The sequence below is a fragment of the Pipra filicauda genome, unplaced genomic scaffold (assembly GCF_003945595.2).
Source record: "Pipra filicauda isolate LSUMZ 115617 unplaced genomic scaffold, ASM394559v2 scaffold74_size2892960_pilon, whole genome shotgun sequence".
Lineage (NCBI taxonomy): Eukaryota > Metazoa > Chordata > Aves > Passeriformes > Pipridae > Pipra > Pipra filicauda.
Window position 1 is genome coordinate 670,309 of NW_024104920.1, and position 12,851 is coordinate 683,159.

The 12,851-nt window shown below is 46.8% G+C and overlaps 1 protein-coding gene across 3 annotated transcripts in view; it reads left to right on the forward strand.

Annotated features, from left to right (window-relative positions):
- NRP2 (neuropilin 2) overlaps positions 1-12,851 on the forward strand; it is an 89,068-nt gene that overhangs the window by 12,508 nt on the left and 63,709 nt on the right. The gene's annotated exons all lie outside the window — the stretch shown is intronic.

Consider the following 12,851-nt stretch of genomic DNA (forward strand, 5'->3'; position numbering starts at 1 on the left):
TTCGGACTCATAGGATGATACGCTGGATAATTCTTAATTTACCTGATATAGCTTGAAAGCAAGAGCCAACTGGCTTTCAAGCTGACCTTGACTTTGGTTAAAAGGCTGCTTGTTTTTCTGTGTCGGAGTGGCCTCACTTTCCTTTTAAACCATGCTGGGACAGCAGAGCAATTTCCTGGTTTGTAAATAGGCAGAGGTATGGCAGAGAGAGCCCTGCAGCTGGAGACTGAGGTTTGGGCCATGTGAGGCTGGAGGCTCGGGGGTCTGAGCTGTTTGGGCTGGATCTGACTTCCCAGAGTGCTTTTTCTGTTATGTTTGGCAAACTGGGGGGTTGGGTTTGTTTGCTTATTTTCCTTTTTTTTTCCTAAGAAGTGATTCAGAAACTAGATGTCCAGGAAAAACAATTAACAACTACTAAAGAATAATTAATGGCATCAAAGGGCACTGTAAAAGGCGGAGTTAATAACATGGTCTCGGTGGACATATAAACCTGTGTGTTTAATCTGGAATCCACAGACAGCTGCAGGGATGCCTGAGCATGAGGGAGCTTGGGATCTCCTAAAACAGGCCTGACACAGCAGTCTTGCTAGACACACTGTTCCTGTTGATTAAAAGGGGGTTATATATGGAGAGGGAAACTGTTTGCAAGAAAGGACAGAGGGACAGAGGAAGCATTTATGGGGCTGCAGAATCAGTCCTGTGGTGAACAAAGAATTCAGCATGGGTTTGACGATTGATGTACTGAAGGTTATGAAGTGCAGAGCTGGATCCTCGGCTACCAAAAAATCAGCATAGCTCCTCAAACTCTAATTAAGGTGTACTGATTGATGTCACTGGGGATCTTGTCACCCCCTACAGATAGAGCTTGGACTAATAAGGCTTTGAACACCATGAACTCTTCCTGAAGTCACTGTGTGTGCAAGGCGTTTAGCACTTTGCAGGATCAGGCCTGTGTATAAAGAAGAGATAAGGTAGAGAAAGACTTAATGTGGGCATAGATGAACACAACAAGGCCTTGCAGTGTATGTGAGAATGATGGTTGCCATCAGATTTTATTATTGTTTGCACAGGCTGAACTGCATAGCTTTCTCGTAGCTAACGCAGTTGCCCCAAATTCACAGTAATAAAAGCTTTATAGGCCTATATTTGCAGTCTGTAGAATATGCAATATGTATTGGCCAGGACAATGTTGTGTGCGGGGCGGGGGTTGAGCTGGGCAGGAGGGACTCCAGCTTCTGCCTTTTCAGGGTCTCAGGCAAGCAAAGCCAGGTTGGTCAGAGAGATGGAAACCCCCATGGCCGCCTGGTTTTTCCTCTGCCTGGGGGAAGCTGTCAGTTTTCACTCTGAGCATTGTGGACAACTTTTGCCATGTTTTGCTGCCTCTGAGAGAGCAGTGCCTGGTCCCAAGCTGCAGGTGATGTATGCTGGAGGACTGCCCGAGCACTGGAGATGTTGTCCCTTTGCTGCTTTCTACTTTACTGTGGCAATCTCCCAAGCGGCTGCTGTGTGGTCTCATCCTTTCCCTTTCTGTGTGCATGTACACGAGGAAGCCGTTAGTGAAACAGGATTCATCCACTGTGCACTTGAGCTTTTGCTGGCCACAGCTGTGAGCTGAGAGTCAAGCTGTCTTAGGGTGCCTGCTCCCTCGAGCCAGCACTGCACAGCAGTAGGTTTGAAAGAGCTTCATGGGCAGTGCTTGATAGGAAGCATAACAAAACAATGAAAACAGTGTGTGATAAACACTGCCTGAAGGAAATGGGTAGGAGGGAGATTTTTTTTTCCAAGTAATCTACCAGAAGGAGACAAATATTAACACAGTGGAATGCTTGAGCATTAAGCAGTACTAATAGGTGACCATCTAGTAATAAATCTCATCTAAGTGTCAGAGGGTTTTTTATGAAGAAGCTAAGACCTCATTGCAGCTGCAGGTGGGAATCTTAACAGGAACAGGAGTTCACCATCAAAGACATAGTGTCAGGGCAGGGCTCTCCTTTTGACATCTCATCATTAATATAGAGCACATTCACACAAAGGTGACAGGCCGATGAACTCCATCGTGGCACTTAGACTGTGGGTAGACAAGGTCCTCCTGCTCTCATGTTGCTACCTGCCAGCTGTTGGAGCAACAGTGGGGCCAGTCTGTGCTTCCAGCTGCCAGAGGTAAACACCATAACCCTTCCTCTGTTGCTGCTTCTTTCAGCATTTCATTTTACCTTATTAGGGTAAAGTTTCTCCCTCATGAAGCATAACATTTACATTCCTAAAATCCATTCAAAAGCCTACAAAAATACCCACAAAAGTCTTTTTAGTTTTACTGTGTCCCTTCTGGCTTTCCCTGTATCTGCTTTAGATTTCCCTCTGGGATGGGAGGCATTTCCTCCTGTGTTTTGTGCAGTGCCAGGCACCCTGGGGACGTCTGTGGAAACGTCAGTGATTTCCCTTCAGCCAGCAGCTGGCCGGAAGGGACTGCATACCTGGTGCTGCCCAGATGCCAGAGCAGGAGCTGACTGCAGAGAGCAGCTTCAGCAGCCTAGAGGGTGGAAGCATCAGCCTGGGATGGATGCCCGAGGTGGCTGCTCTGGGCTGCTTGTTGCTGTTGTTCTCTGGAGGCACATCTGGGCTTTTATTTTTAAGCTGTGTCCAGCTGCTTTAAGAAGTAACTGCACTTCTTAACATCACCACCATCATGAAAGAAGTAATTTGGTGTAATTGAAGCCCCAGAACATATATATATATATCTGCACTTTATCTGTGCTCCAAGGAAGCATCTTGCTTTGGGATTTTCTCACTAGGTTAAGAAAATTGGCCTCCTCCTGCTGTTGTGACTGTTTTGTGCCAGCAGGGATCCCTGTTGCAGGGAGGGTGGGCACGCTGTGACAGGGAATATGGGATCCAGGCCATTGTTTGTGCTGTCCTGCAGCTGTGGGGCTACAGCAGTAATGACAGAGCCAAAAGGGAAGTTTGATGCTCCGATAAAAGATCTTCCGAACTATTTGGAAATAATTGTACTAGTCCGCTGCTTGCTGTTTCTTCCTCTCTGTGCTGCACAAGTGCAGCTGTTGCTTGGGTAGTGCAGCCCTGTGTCATCAGTATGTGTTCCCTGAACAGGGAAGTGTCATGCAGTGGAAAAGAGCACGCTGCTACTGTGGTGAAATGTTTCCACTTCCTGTGTGGCATGGTGGTAGCTGGGCAGCCTTGTGCATGCCAGGGTTTATTTGTGATCCCAGGAGTGACCTGAACCATTTGCAATACATGTGCAACAGCAGCAGCTGTCCCCCAGGTTGTGCAGCCATGTAGCTGAACTGTCCACTCTTTCTTAATTGCCATTTTGCTGTTCTGTCTGCACTGCTTGCTTGGAAAATCTAAGTCAGAAACCTCAGCTATGAGTGAATCATTGTATTTATGACCAACCACCTTTTCCATTTGTGCCACCCTCCTGCTGCTGGTCTCTTCTTTGGACCACTAAAACCTCCATCCTGAGAGGGAGGCTACTGACTACTGACTGTGCCACCCCCAGCCACACTCAGCTGACTCTGCCAGAGGATTAGGCTGGGCCCTGCTGCTGTTGACTGTTGAGTGCTGGGATGTTGGTGTACGCACGCAGCAGAGCCACACTTCCTCCAAGCTGCAGTGGACACACTTGTGCTTCCTCTGCAAGCAGAAGACCTTTCAGCTGAGTCATAACATCTGCTCCAGAGGCACGCTGTTGTTTTAAAAAAAGCCTGGCTGATAATCAGACCATGCCAGCAGGTTTTTCTGTAGCCATTTGCAACACATGCTGCAGCTGGGTTGCAGTTGGTGGGATCCCTGCCTGGGAAGGATTTGGGGGATCGCTGCCGTGGCTCGCAGCCCCCTCTGGTGGCACATGCAAAATGCTGGCAAAGGTTTCTGGAGACGGGGGCCAGTGACTCTCAAAACAGGCAGAAGATGGCAAATTGGAAGCAGTCTAGAGCTGCAGTCAGGCTCTTCCTTCTGACTTTGGCTCCTACTGTCAAGCCCTGAGGGTTTCCAGAAACAGGAACTGAGACCACTGTAGTGAGGAAATTTTATGCAGTTGTCACTGTGACCTAATAAGTGCCACAGTGGTGCCAAGAGAGTTGAACTAAGTTCAGCATGTTGATGGTGTGTGCTGGATACAGGGCAGGCATGCCAGGAGATACCCCTGCTCCCAACTTGAAGGGCAGAGGGAACCAAGATTTGGCATGGGGAGACAGCACACTTCTAGCGCCCATCTCACAGAGCACTGCCTGCCAGGGGACACTGGCAGCAACACGCTGATGTTCCCATGCCACAGTACCAAGGGCGAGATGTGGCTCTGCCAGCCAGCGAAGGCCTCTTAGGGCAGCATGGCCATCTCCTGAGCTTCCAGGAAGCTGGGCACTGAAACAAAACAGCTCTGCAACCTTCCTAGAAAGCAGCAGAGATACTGGCTCAAATTCCTTGCTCAGGTGGTGGGGAGAGCTGCATCCAGACCCAGTGCCCACAGACAGGCAGGCAGCTGGCGGCCGCAGCATTCAGCCTGCCTCTCTTGCCATCTTCTTCAGACAAGAGCATAATATTGCAAGAAGCCATCCTTCCATCAGTGAAGGTTAAGAGTAGACAAGGCAGCAATTATGGACAGCTAATTAGTAAATGCTTTGAAAAGTATGCATAATTAGCTTATTAGTAAACATTTTAGAAACAATGCAGTTCATCTTGAGATTGGGAAAATGCTTGAAAAGGAGAAATACATTTGGAGCACTACAGAATGCCTGGGATGATTGGGGGTGTTCTTCACTAGGATGCAAGGGGAAGTGACCACATCTCCTGCAGCACTGAGGGAGTTGTTTAACTTTGCAGAGAGGGGAAGTCACAGATGAGATGCTAAGGAAGGCATTTGCTTGCTCATACATTTGTGGTATGGGTAGCCAGAAGCAACATTTCTAATATACAGGAAATAATTTAGTCTGGGTAACATGACACTGCAGCTCAACTTGTCTTCAAATGAGCTTCTACTGTTCTTTAACTCCATCCTGCATCCGTTGTATGGTTCACAATTCCCGTCAAGCCCAGGTCATTTTCCAAAATGGAACATCAATGAATGGGTTAGCTGTGACAGCATTAGACCAGCCACATGAGTTAACAGCTCAAAGCTGTTCATTTCTCTCTTCCGTGCTGCCCATCTCTGCTTGCTCTGTGGCTGTGCTTCTCTGTGCCCCAGAGCCTCCCTGCAGGGACAGACCAATTCCAGGCTCTGCAGAAGGTGGTGGCCCCAAATGCACTCTCGTGGGGTCTCTCGTGTCTCGCCAGTTCACTAACATCCGGTGCGTAGGAGTCAGATCTCATTTTGCACCTTGTTTCCTGTTGGCATGATGACAAATTGAGGGCCAGCTGGTGACACTGGGAACAATAGCACTAGAGATAGAGACCTCTCCCCCTGCTTCCTGCTGTCGGGGGAGGAGCTGGTGGCAGTGGTGTCCTCACTTCTTAGCCTCTCTGTACAGCTAGGGAGGGAACAGGACCCCAAAGCACCTGGAGAGGGAGCAAGCACAGGGCTGGTTGTGGTGACTCCTCACTAAATGGGTTTAGAATCCAGCTGAAAGTCTCAGAAACGTGTGCCTTTTTTGAGTGAACACTGTAAGCCACATTCCAGCTCTAAGCCCCTTGCATCTTTGCTGACCCCCCGTAGCACAGATGCAATAGGATAGCAGTAGTGCACTCCCACTGAAATGGCCTGTTAACCGCAGTGTTGAGGTGCTCATGCTTTCAACAGAGCCTGAGGCCCTTGACTATCTTTGCAACAGTGCTCCAGCCCTCTGTGTGACACCAGGTGATACCATTCACAGAAGCTCATCCCAGACTGATGGGTCTCAGGTGCCTAAATAAATGTCTGTGGGGATATGAGTCTTGTTCACTTTTTTTTGTGTTGCACGGTGGGGTTAGCAGTGCTCTTCCATGTCATGGATTTGCTGTCTGGATGCAGGAGTTAGAAGATTTAGTGAATGTAAGGAGAGTGCCAGAATGATATTTAATTTAAAAAAAAAAATCCCTTTTTTTTTTAAGGACCAGATGCAAAGCTTAGTAAAAACAGTGTGAGGTTTTACATTGATTTATGTAAAACCTGTTTGCCTTAGCTAAATGGATATCATCCCTATTGTCAGGCTGTAACAGAGGAGTGGCAGACTCACCAGCAAATACCAGGTCTGGGAGTTGTGAGATTTGGGTTCTTCCCCTTCTCTGCTATTGATTTACTGTTCTTGCACTGGTGAATCGCTTTAAATTCCCTGCTTTATAAAGAAGACCTGGGCATCTGCAGGCATAAACCCCAGTCTAGGTAGCAATACTGCGATGCACACTCGCTTCCAAAGGCTACTGCAGCATCACACAGGAGCAGGTCAGAGTGCTGCAGACAGCAACTGGTTTGTTCCCAGCCTTTTCTGGCTAGGTGTGAATTCTGCACTTAAATGTGAATGCAAAATAAAAAGAACAGACTGCGAAGAGCTGACTGAAAAACAGAAGAAATTTGTTTGCTTTTGGCCAGAGCTCAGCATAGAGCATATTTGAAGGAATCGGGTGAGGTTAGTTTTTAGTCTGAGGCTAGTTCTCTCTTTTCTTTCAATCAAGCAGCTGCACACCACCATTGAATGGCAATGTAATAATATGTTGCAAAGCACAGTCTAGTGATCCTGGAATTCCTTATAAGTTAATAGTAGTCATGGTCCACTAATGACAGCTAGGATGTTTTAGGCAACTGTCTTTGATATATCAGTTCAAACATACCATAGAAAGCTTTTCTTATGCTGGCTTAGTGAGTAGATCAGTAGATCATTAGAAAGAGTGAAAAACCTACAGGGGTTTTGTTGGGGTTTTTTTCCCCTTGCCTCTGAATCCCAAGGAATTCTTGGGATCTACATACAGCGTTGCCGAGCAATTACAGCAGTTGTATAGTGTTGTTTTAACTGGGTCAGGTGCGGAGATGTTATTGTTTAATGAATTCTAGAAGCAGAGCCTGAAGTAGTGGGGTCTGAGAGCAGAAATCCTATGCTGAAGTGTCCGTCCTGTTACAAATGGCACAGAAACTGACAGGTTGGCTGCTCCATGTTTGTTCTGTGACTGCCCCAAATGTCACTTCTTGAAGCGGTACAGAAGATATTGTGGTCGGTGTGAGGAAGGGTGCACCCCTTTTTTGAGGTGGAATTCCCCTTTCCTGAGACAGGCAGCACTCGCTCACTGGTGGTGGGAGAGCCCCTGTGCTCAGCCTCATGCCTGCCGAGGCTGTGCTGCGTGCAGGGTGTTTGCATGGGAAGTGCTCATTGCATTAGAAACCTCCAGGGAACCCTCAGAGCTGGGGTTGTTGATGGATGTTCAGCAAGGAGTAGGGCCCTCCCCCCTCCACCAACAGCATGAGAGTTTGAGGCATGTGCTCAGCTTCCTTCCTCCTTTGTAAATGTTGGTGTGAGGTTTCATTTACATTGTTATTTTGCAGTGAAAAGGGAAGGTGTAATGACTGTCTCTTTGGTAATACTGATATTTGGCTGATAATCATGGGCAGGAACAAGGTCTGGGATCTCCATCAGCAGAGAGGACTGACTCACCATTGATCTGTGTTCACTGCATCTTGTTGAAGTTTTTTGACCCATTTGATTTCTTAGGTTTTCTTTTGTGAAAACCCTCTGATTTTTCTGCTGTTCAGGAGCAAAACATCTCTCTGTGTCTTTAAATATGGCAGATGGGGATTTCTTCAGATGTCCAACAACTCAATTGAAGGAGACCTCAGGAGACCTCTCCCCTTCCCTGTCCCCCTTCTCAGCCTGTCTTTTCATCTGCAATCTGGAGATGTAAGGGCTATAGTAATAGAGTGTCAGAGGAAGTAATTGATTCATCACAAGCCGAGAGAGGAGTCTGTTGCCTTCGGTGTCAATGGAGCTGAACCACAGCCTGGAAGGGTGAGGGAGGCTTGTAAACACTCCATGGCTGAGCTGGCAGGACAAAGCAGACACACTGCCACGGCTGAACGGGAGGGTGACACAAAGGGTTGCTTGAAAGAAAATCTTTCTGAACAAAGCAGTGGCAGGGCCCTTGTTTGTGGGAGAAACAGGGATGGGATGGTCCCATCCTCGTGTTCTCAGAGCACATTAAGGAGAAAAGCTACCAACCAGCTTCATGCAGCATCCCACTCTCTTGTCTCTGTCTCCCTCTTCCATCTTGGTGTGGCTGCCTCTCTGACCTGCTGTCCCAGGCAGGGCTGAGCTCACCTCAGGGGTACCAACCAGCCCCTGCCAGTGGCTATTTACTCCCACATGCCCAAATAGGTATTGCTGCCTCTGAGAACCATGTGGGAGGTCACTGCTCCTGAAAAGCACAGCAGGGTGTGGCATGTGCATGGCAGAGCGCTCGCCCTCGTCCAGGCATTGATTGTGCTCAGAGCCTTGGCGCTGCTTGGTTTAGGTGGCCACTGAGATGCAAGTGCTCATATTTTGAGGGGAGAAAGGGTTAGGAGGTGCTGTGCTAGCTATATAGTATTCAAGGAGGAATCAGCAGATTTGGTGTGCTGTTTGCCTCAGAAGCTGCTCTTACTGCAAGCTGGCATGGTCAGCTTGTGGAAGTGCTCAAATAGTGGAGACTGAAGGCCAGTCTTGGTGGCAAAGCTTTACTTGCTTGTGCGTCAGCCAAGGCAGGAGCTGGGCTGTGACAGGCTGTATCTGAGAAAATGTGGGGTCAGAAAGCCACCCCGTGGTCGGCCAGTCCCAGGGTGTCCATCACTCATTAACGAGGGATGTAGACAGCCGGGAGAGTGAGGGAGGGCTGGTCAGGTCTCTGTTCTTACAACCTCCTTTATACAACTGGTGCTTAACGAGGTGTTTATTTCAGTTTTGTGCTGAAAAAAAAGCCAGTGCAAATGAATGCTAGTGGAAAGCCCAGCTACAAAGCTCCCATCTGATCCCAGTTTTTACCATCTCTTTTGTTCTTCAATGCATGTTGTGTCTAAGCCCTTGACTGACACTACACCATCGAGGTGTGATGGGATATCACTTGCTCCTCTGGGAACAGGGCTGCACAGCAGACCATGTGAGAGTTCCCTAATACTCATCAGCACCCCAGACCTTCAGCCACCAGGGCCAGCCTGGCCCAAGCTCATCTCCATCCATTACCTGGGCTGTTGGGCACTGGATTCCATCAGGAGAGGGAAACCTGTTCTCCCCACTGCAAAGCGAGCAAAGTAAGCATTTGCCCCTGCCCTCTGCCTGCTCTGCTGCTTTTCGGCAGTAAATTCTCCTTTTATGGTTGTTATTGTTTATTATATACATTTTTTAATTTCTCTTAGTGATCAAGTGCCTGTGAGTAGTGACAGTAAAATGACATAGAAACCAAAGTCTAATTTTTTCCACAGATGGATTGTAGCAGAAGGAGAAAAGTGCAAATGCATTTTCTCAAGTGTCCTGCATTTTGGGGTATGAAAGGGTTGTGAGTTGCTTCAGTTCCCTTAGAGCAGCAACAGAAGGCAGAATGCCATGGAAAGGGGGCTTATTCTTACCACACTTTATATATTTTATTCCTGATTTCACCATGATTTCCCCCCCCCAAAGAATACCAAAGACATATTGCAACAAAAGGCCCCTGTAGCTAAAGATAGATGTGTGAGGAATTTATAGAGATGGTTTTGGAGACAGAAATAAAATTAAACAGCCACGTGTAACTCCTGAACAACAGCCTGCAGAAAACCCCCGAAGTGCGCATTAGCACATCTCTTTTTTCTTATATAACGAAAGGTTTTCCAGACATGCCCCAGATGAGAGCACTTCTCTACTCCAACGCGCCTTTCCGCAACAATCTGGCAACACCGCTTGAAGAAGGCAGCCTGGGCGTGAACGGCAAAGAGCGGGGGAGCCTTTGCTCTCCTGTCTCAGGGGAGGGCAGCAGCATGCTAGGAGCTGAAATTCCCTCCTGAATCAGAACTTGCCACAGGAGCAGTTTACAGCTATGTTTTATTCCTCCCTTTGCAAGATATATTTTGGCTACTTTTTTCCCCCTGTGCTTAAGTTAGCAGTAACTGCTGAAGGACTTGCCATCAGCGGTGCTTGTAAGGGGGTGAAAACAACTACCCAAAGAGTATAAATAGAGACTATTTGTAGTTTTCATTTTTTGTCTTCAAGGCATTTTTGAAGTTCTCCAATCTGATAACGTTATTTTCTCTCCCTCTCTCTAGTTTTCTTCTCATTTTTCCTTTTTTTTCTTTTTTTTTTCCTTTTCTCTTTGAGTGGATAACTGGATTTTTTTCATTTCTCAGAAATTCTGGTCAGATTTTTTTAAGAGATGAGACAATAATCCAAAGCACAGTATAATGATTACAACCCCCCACAATACTGTGATTACACAAGACATAATTGGATGCAACAAATTCAAAACAAACTTCTGAGAAATCCTAAGCAATTAAGCCTGTGCCATCACCCCACGCCCCCCTCCCAGCTTGGCTGTCCCCCTGCTGCCATTGGATTTTTGTCAGTTTAGTCACTGAAATCCAGTGAAATCCCTTAAGATTCAGAGAATTATAGCTGATTTCTTTCTTGTTGTTGCCAGAGACAGTTATTTCCATCAGGACAAAACAAGGGCAAGCTCTGTGAGCATCTTTTGCCTCAGCATGGGCAAAAACCGCCCCAGAAGCTGCAGTCTGAGACCCAGTTCATCTCTCCAATGTTCAGCCACTCAAAGTCTGGGTCCAGTCACTGAGAGTGATTTAAAATACCTGTGTAGTCAGTGCAGAAGAATGATTAATTCCATTTCAAACTGGGTGTGAGAAGTCTGCTTCGACTGAGAGCAGAGGACTTTTAGTTGGCTAAAGCTAAATGTAATACAGGCTTTTTAGGTCTCTGCACAAATCTGTATCAGTATCTGTGTCTATGAGGACTGATTCTCGTCTCACAGGATAAATTAGGAGTGATTACCCTTAAAATGATGAGTTACACATGTGTAAAACCAGTTCAAGTCAAAGGAGAATCCAATTCATCTGCTGTATTTATAATTAATTACCCTGATTAAGGGCTGGCAGCTAAGATCAAACTTCATTGCTCTTGTTTCATCAGACAACAGTGGTGCTTGCCTTTGCTATCATGGCTATGAAAAAAAAATATCATTTCAAAGCCCTCAGTAGCTTCTGGAACAATTTAACCTTTGAAAGGTATGTCCTGCAGTTGCTCGAGATTGTGTAAACATCACAGAAAAGTTTTCTTGTCTTTCACAATGTAACCTCTCATGAAATAAGGATTTGGTTTGAAGGTGGCGTACAAAAGAGCGTGAAGATGGGTGGTGACATGGAAAAATCGACTAAGCCAGCTAGTGTATAATGGACATTAATTCTAGCCACCCCTTGATTACAAAACAAGCGCAGAGATGCGGGTTCACTATTTCCTAACTATCTTTATACTGCAACTGCTATTTAATTTTTAAGAAACCCCCTGTTCTTAGAGGGTGTTTAATACTCCTTATGCATTTTTATAGTAATTTCTGAGAAACAAACCACCCATCACCTTTTCAAAGGGGAAACAATTGCATTTAGCAGCTGCCATTATGGCTAAGCACAGACCTTCCCCAGCTACCTGCAGAGTATTAATGACTGCTGAATTTAACTAGAATTGCAGTTTCTCTTCCTGTCCTCAGCAGATGCATTCAAGACACAGTGACGTGGTTCAAGCAGGTCAGGGGGCTTGAAGGCTCAAGTCAGCACTGGGCATTCCCAAATTTGGGGTTGTTGGCATGCAGTCAGTACCTACTTGTCTCTCTGTCTATCTAGGCCAGGCTTCTCCAATATAATATAATATAATCTGTCCAATCAAGGCTAGCTTCTATTCTTGGCTGTTCTGCAAACTTCCTGTGTGACCTTGGGCCAGACACTGCTCCTCTCTGCCTTCCTACCTCACAGGGTCTCTTAAGAATCCCATCACTACTGTCTGCCAGCTGCAGTCATGAGCCCCATGGAAACGCCTATAAATAATAGCTCCAAATTAAACATTGGGAAAGTTCAGGTTAGAGCCTTGCAGCGCTCTCCAGCCCTGGCAAGCTTCGGAAACCAGGCTTTGCTGAGTGCAGGTCCTCACCTACTTCAAATCATAACTCCAGGAAGAGACTGAGAAAGCTGCCGGCTAGGTCAGAGCTTGGCCTGGGGAGCCAGCCTTCCTCAGGCTTCGAAGCAAGGCTTGCACAAGTTTGTGTGTTGGGAGGACTCACGAGAGGACTGTGAACACATAAATAATTTGTTGTTTGTATTTCTCCCCATCCTAAGGTAATGTCCCTGTAATGCCCTCGAAGCATGTTTCAGTGGGTAAGAACTCAGCATCTCTTAGGACCTGGGGCTGAGGGGCAACAGGTTTGTTTATTATGTGTAAAGCAGTATGAGTCACAAAACTGCTTTGTGCTGGGTCCTGTCCCTCAGAAGAGGAGCACCCAGAGCTGTTCCCCAGGTGGGTTGTAGTGTTTTCTGGGACTCAGCAGTGCCTGGGTGGGCACCTGGGAGGTCCGTGCTGGCCCCAGGGGATCATGGAGCACAGCTCAATGGCCAGAGAGCGGATTAGGTATTTCACAGCAAAAAAGGACTGAAAAGGTGAAGGTCTTCTCGTAATCCCTACAACTGGGGCTTATTTGCCTTTGTTGCACCTCATTTGCAGAGTCAGCAGCAAAGTGACTTAGGGAAAATAGAAAGGAAAAACAGGGAAGCAGAGAGGTTGACTGGAGGAAAAAGCAAGCAAACAAGCATGAGTAATACAGGCATTAGAAGTGCTTTATAATTAGTTAATAAAAGCTCTCTTAACATCAGCAAAGCACTTCCTACTAAAAATCTGTAATAAGAACACAGCAGTATTTGTAGGCATTGTACATTT